This window comes from Propithecus coquereli, unplaced genomic scaffold (assembly GCF_000956105.1).
Source record: "Propithecus coquereli isolate 6110/MARCELLA unplaced genomic scaffold, Pcoq_1.0 Scaffold563, whole genome shotgun sequence".
In the NCBI taxonomy this organism is placed as follows: Eukaryota; Metazoa; Chordata; class Mammalia; order Primates; family Indriidae; genus Propithecus; species Propithecus coquereli.
The window spans coordinates 380,194-386,762 of record NW_012151541.1 but is presented as its reverse complement, the minus strand read 5'-3'; positions in this window follow the sequence as shown (position 1 = coordinate 386,762).

The following is a 6,569-nucleotide window of genomic DNA, read 5'->3' as shown; positions in this document are numbered from 1 at the left end:
TGGGAGACATCACACACAGGAGGGGTGGCGGGCTTGGAAGGGAACGGTGAGGGGATGGGGTGGGAGGAGAGAGTGTGTTATCAATCTCCATCAGAGGCTCCTTCTCTACCAGGTGATAAACTATCAAAAATAGCTTCCTCTTAATGTTACAGGCGTTACAACTTCATTTATCACTGTTCTGATCTCCCCTCGCATGCTACCCTGGGGGCTGGAGTCCTGTCAGCTGAAAGCAGAGAGAAGGGGGCTGTAGCTTGCCGGGCTTGGCATGGAGCCTGGACCCAGGCCTCGGAGAGGAGCAGGAGCGTGAGTCCATTCCCAGCAGCCTCTGGGCAGGAGCAGGTGAAATGCCTTTGTGAGCAAATCGTCTTTTCCTCCCTGGCAAGTGTTTGCATGTCGTAAGGAGTGGGTAAGATGCAGGCATTCACCATACATGGGTAACAGAGCACTTCCATTCACTCATTTATCCATGCCAAAAACATTTATTGAGCGCCTACTAGGTACAGGCAGAGTTTTGGCAAGTGGGATACAGAGAGTAAGACATAGACCTCAATAACTCTCATTTTGCTATTTAGAGCACAGTCACAGATGACACAGAAGACACAAAATCAAGGCATTTTAGAGCAGAAAGGATGCTGGAAATAATCTAATCAAACTGCTTGTAATCATATGTGAGGAAAATGCCGTCCAGAAAGGATAAACGCCTCAGATCTCCAGGACTTTGAAGTTCAAGTCAAGTGGATTCTCTACTACACTCTGATGCATCTTACGAAGATGGAAGCATATGGCTGCAACACTGTCCTACTGAGAGTGTGCACAAAAGTGCAGCTACTAAATAAAGGTGTCACCATCTCTGACATGTGATTTAAAAATGCCCCATCCTAGTCCCCAATCAAATGAGGATCTCTAAAAACGACACACGGAGGACGCAAAATGTGTTGTATTCAAAGATCCCCAACAACTACATGATATTGTGAGCCTTGGAGTAGCATCACGGAAGGTTCTGGTCCAAGCGTGGTCCACACGGAAGACTAGAGCAGTGTGAATATTATGTGGTGTTGCATGATGTTGGCTGCTGCCCTATCTGCACCGGGTTCATGTAACAGGCAATAGAAATAGCAAGTCAAGGATCTTGGCTTGATTGCCACGGCTTGACAGTAGCCAGAGGGAATGACTTAGAGCCTGTGGCTGAGTTGGGAGCAGAGAGAAGTGTGTATGGATACTGGCAGGGCAAACCCGGAGCGGGTGTGGAGAGCCCACGTAGGAAATCACTCCATATAGCTGCTACCACCGTTCTTGTGCTGTCCTAAAATCTCGAGTGATGAAGGGCTTCACGTTCCCAGCATAAGCTATGCAAGGGAAGGCAAACTGCAGCTACAGACAGAATTCCACAGTGAGCTGTGTTACAGCAACAGGTCATGAAGCACTGAAAGAGACTCAGCCCAAAGGGTGGCTTCTGACTCACATTTAAAGAATAGAAATGTTAATAGCTATCGTTTGTTGTTTACCACAGAAAGGACACACTGTTAAAGTGCTTTGCCTTCTTATTTATATTTTAACCTTAAACAATCTTATGAGATCTTTTTTTAAAATTAGATATTTATTATTAACCCTATTTTACAGATGAAAAAACCGAGGATCAGAGAGGTTAAGTAACTTTCTCCCAAGTTACATAGCCACCAAGTGGGGGAGCCAGGATTGAAATCAAATGATAGAGCCAGGATTGAAATAATGGCTTCAGGCAATTTGTCCCAAACAGGAGTGTGACATCATAGAGGCCCAGACATTTCTGCTTTCTTTGTCTGTTTTATATCCGGGTCATTTTATCCTCTTCCCATTCTTCTTCACGCACAAGTTTAGATCTTGGGGTTTTAGCTCGAGATCTCCAAAGAGCCTGAAATTGACCCTCCTTCCCTTCGTGGCATTAACTGTCATACACACTGTGATAGCCACTTTAGGTTGGCCTCAACCGATGCTTAACGGCAAAGAAGTTGTCTTCAAAAAATTATTCTCATCCGTTGCCCTATGTCCTATATGCACACTTTGAGTCTTTTGTTTGTTTGTTTCTCTTTTTTAATTGAATACATTTCCATTTAAACTTCAGTATAATTTTAGTGTATATTTTTAATGTAAGAAATATATTAGTATAAAATGCATGTAATGTATATATGAGTTTAATGTATATGATACATTTTACTTTTTTTTTTTTTACAACTGCTAGGGTGTATAATAAAAAAAGTTTGGAGAGAACTTGCCTATAAAGTTCTGAAGTATGAGTTGAGATTACTGTACAGTGCTAATACTAATAATGATCATAATTACAACTTATTGAGCACTATGTATGGCACTGTGTCCTTGAGAATTAAGATAATTATAAATGTTTCTTACAACATTTTAGCAAGTAGGTTTACATTTTTGCATATTATGAATGAAGGAATGCCTACAGATTTTAAGACCTTTGCCCAAGGTTGACTGTCTTAAATTGCTCTTGCAATGGAAGAAATCGGGTCTCTGTCTGACCTCTCATCGTGGAACAGAATGGAAGGGACAGGTTTAGGTAACCGTGGTTTGATGCTTCATGCTGTTGAACCTGTCACACTCTTAATCTATAGCCACATCACATACAGGTTGTAAGGGATCTTTGCTAATGTATCTGGAGACCTACTTCATTTTATAGAGGAGGAATACAAATCCCTCGGCGGGGAAGTGAGTTGTCTGAGCCTCATGCAGCGTGTTGGTGCCAGAGCTGGGACTTGAACCCAGGCTTCATGACTCCTCCTCCAGTGCTCTTTCTGCTCTACCAGGCTGTGTGCAGATTTGTAGTATTTAAATGTGTGCACACAGGGAGAGAAAGAGACTACCGATCTCCTCCATCTACACAAACTGTCTGCACTGGGGAGCAGGGCAGAGCATGTCAAAAAAGACAGGAGGTGTTATCTGTGGCTTCACCCTGCTCTGCTCAACTGAGCTAGATTGCTATCTTCCGAGCAGCAGTGCCACAGTCTTGTTGGAAATGATGAAACATTTGTGATTGACCTCCAGTGACAGAGAAAGTTTGGGGTGTGGCCGGGGAGGGGCGGGGGAGATGTTTCCATTAGGACATCGCTGAAACACAGGCTGGGATCAGATCTTGCTCATGGTCCTGGGGGTAAGTACCATCTGGGTATGTAGGATTTTAAATTAGTTTGCAGAATGTGCATTTGTTTGTGAATGTATATGTGTTGAAGTTTTAGAGAGGATTCTCCATTTATGTGCTGGGATTCTAGGATGTGGAATTCAATTTGCAAACAGCTTGGAGTGAGCCTAAGATTCAGCAGTTTGCACTGTATGGGCATTAATCTCTTGTTCCTGAGACCTGAGATCTGTCTGCTTTCTCAGCAGCAGCCATTAGGGCTCTGGCTAGAAAGTGTATAGACTTTGGACCCAGAAAAAACTGGTTTCAAATCCTCACTTTGCTAAACTTTTGTGAGCCTCGGTTTCCTCATCTGTAAAATGGGTATAAAAACACCTACAGTACAGGGTTGCCACAAGGATTCAGACAATATACATTTAGTGCCAGTACAGTGCTCCATCAATAGCAGTTATTGCTGGTGCCTATAGTCCCAGCTACTTGGGAGGCTGAGGCAGGAGGATCACTTGAGACCAGGAGTTCTGGGCTGTAGTGCGCTATGCCGATCAGATGTCCACACTAAGTTCAGCATCAATATGGTGACCTCCTAGGAGTGGAGACCACCTTTGCCTAAGGAGGTGTGAACCAAGCCAGGTCAGAAATGATGGAGCAGGTCCAAACTCCCATGCTGGTCAGTAGTGGGACCATGCCTGTGAATAGCCACCGTGCTCCAGCCTGGGCAACATAGTGAGATCCTTCTTAAAAAAAAATGTAGCCATTAATTTTTCTTTGTAACTCAGAGATATCTCCCCACAGCAGTGTTTTTCTTGAGATCTGTTCTGAGCTCCAAGGATCTAGTGTGCGTGGAGGGAAGGGAATCAGCCTAGAAGTTTTAAAACATTATGAATAGAAGTCAGAAAATGCACACTGTCAAAGAGAAAGCCATGCGAACACCTGGGCAAGGAAACGCTGACAAGAACAACGGGACAGTAAGAACCAACCCTTCCAGAGAGATCACTGCATGCCGGGGACTGTTCTAAGAGCTTTCCGTAGATTGCCTCATTTAATCTTCACAACACTAAAGATGTAGGTGCTGTAAATAGCTCTGCTTTCCAGTTGAGGAAACTGAGGCACCAGGATGTTGAATGAATTGACTGAATCAGTGAAAGAAAACTCTTCTGGAGAACTTCAGCGCAGAAAAGTGTCCCCAGACCAGGCCTTTCTCCAGCATGTCGCCAGCCTGAGAAGCGTAGATCAGGGGAGCGTAGATCAGGCACCCAGGGGAGCCCGGGTGATTGGTGACCCTGCTTTTCGTTCTGTGTATTGACCTTACTGTGTGAGCTGTGGCGATTCTACCCCCTTGGCAATTCTACCACAATGCCTTAATTAGGATCGACTACATCATTGGTGGAACCTAGTGCAAAATGAAAATCTGGCGTCCCCTTGTTCGAAAGTTATTAAGAATTTAAAGATGGCGACGGCAAAGCATTAAGCCAATTGGGGGGCCCTGGTGAGCACAGGACCCTATTAGACTGCACAGGCTGCAAGCCCATGGAGCCCGCCTTGGCCCTGAGTCCTGACAAGGAGGCAGGAACAGTGCTGGAAGGTTCTCCTGTGACCCTCTTGATAATTCTGCGAGGGAGATATTTCACTTACCAATGCAAAGAGGAGGAAACTGAGACTCAGGGATATTAAGAGGCTCCCCCAAAGTTAAACAGTGCTTATTATTAATACATGTGAATTGATTCAATTGCAATGTGTACAAAGTGTTACAAAATGCTTTCCCCATCCCCCACCCCCAGTGTCTCTAAGTACCGTTCTATTAATTGTGGAGTGTAAAATATGGACCAGACATGGTCCCGGCCACCAAAGTGAGCACACTCTGTAGAAGGTGCTTAGTACCCCTGAAATTTACTAGGCCAATTGATGAGATGGAGAATAATTTGGCCCTTTCCAATTCACCTGGAGCTTTGTGGGAACTAGCAAAAAGAATCCACAAATACCGTTTAAGTTGCTTGTAATTCTTTGTGTTTTTGCTGATTGAGCCTTGGAACTAAGTTGCATTCACGTTGCATTCATCTCAAATAATTTCTTGCAAAAATGCTTTCCCCCAAATTACCAAGTTGCATTTTATCTCTAGTACTTTCTTGCAAAAATGCTTCCCCTAAAATTACTAATCAGAAACTGGATGACTTGCTTTCCTCCTAAAAATATTGGCAGTCCCTGCACCTAGAAATAAGTGCGACTAGAGCTGTGGCTTATCTGGTTGAGATCCCAAGTTGCTTTCTGGTTAATTTGAATCTAATTCTTTATGCCCATTCTAGATTCATGGAATTCTAGAACAACAGAATGTCAGGACCAAATCAATTTAGCCCACCCCCCTCATTTTATAGACGGGGAAACTGAGGCTCAGGGAGAGGAAGCGATGTGCCCAAGGTGACTGAATTTATAAAGTTGCTGAGCTGGAGTGTTCATCCAGATTCTCATCCCATATTCCAGAGGAGTCCTGACCACCCCTGACGTGGTGACCAGAGCCAAAGAGAATCCAGAAGAGAGTTCTCTGATACCCAGGACAAAGGCAATGCCCTAAAGCTTTCTGATCCCTTTCCCCATGGTATTTGGCAGACTCTGTTCCTCCCTTCCTGTATTTTGCCCTTCTCTGTCCCCTGGTGAGTGGACTTGGTGACAGTCACAGAAGCAGGGACTGTTTAGGACAAGGGGCTTCCCAGGACTCCATGGTTCGTACATTGGGTTGCTTATACCTTCCACCTGAAATGTATGAGCGAGCCTGGTGCTCTCACAGGGCCCCACGTGTGTTTATATAGTTAAGGCAGCTTGGGGTTGAATCTTCTCCTCTGTTCTAAGGGTCGTACTCCGTTGAGCACCGATATATTCCAGGCACTCCACTGAGCACTCTCAGTACTGTACGCGGCGTGGCGAAGGCTCTGGCTCCAAACCACCTGGGTTTGAATTCTGTCTCCTCCACGGGGGATGAGGTCCTGGCTTTCTCACATGTCAAATGAGGAGAACAATAGCATCTACCTCATAAGGTTGTTATTCTGAGGATTAAGTAAGATAATAAATGCAAAACGTTCTTTATGGTGCTGGCAGATACATAGTAAACACGCAACACATGTGAGTTAAAAACACAAAACAGGTGCCATCCCCATTTCACAGATCTGTCACCGAGGCTAGAGACGTAAAGGAACTCACAGCTGAGAAGGCCAGCGCTGAAATCCCAACCTGGCCTGTCTGGCCACCAAGTCCCCGCACCTCGCCATTCTCCTGCACTCGCTGTGCGGTTGTTCTGCGGCGCACTCAGTGTTTTCCACGTCATCCTATTTACGTGTGGTCAAATATAAATCGAACGTTCTTGGAAGACAACCAGTCCCACTAAAGCTGTCCCCTGCAGCCAGGGCTGGCAGACACCCTTAGCTGGGTTGCATTCTTTCCTCTTTCCATC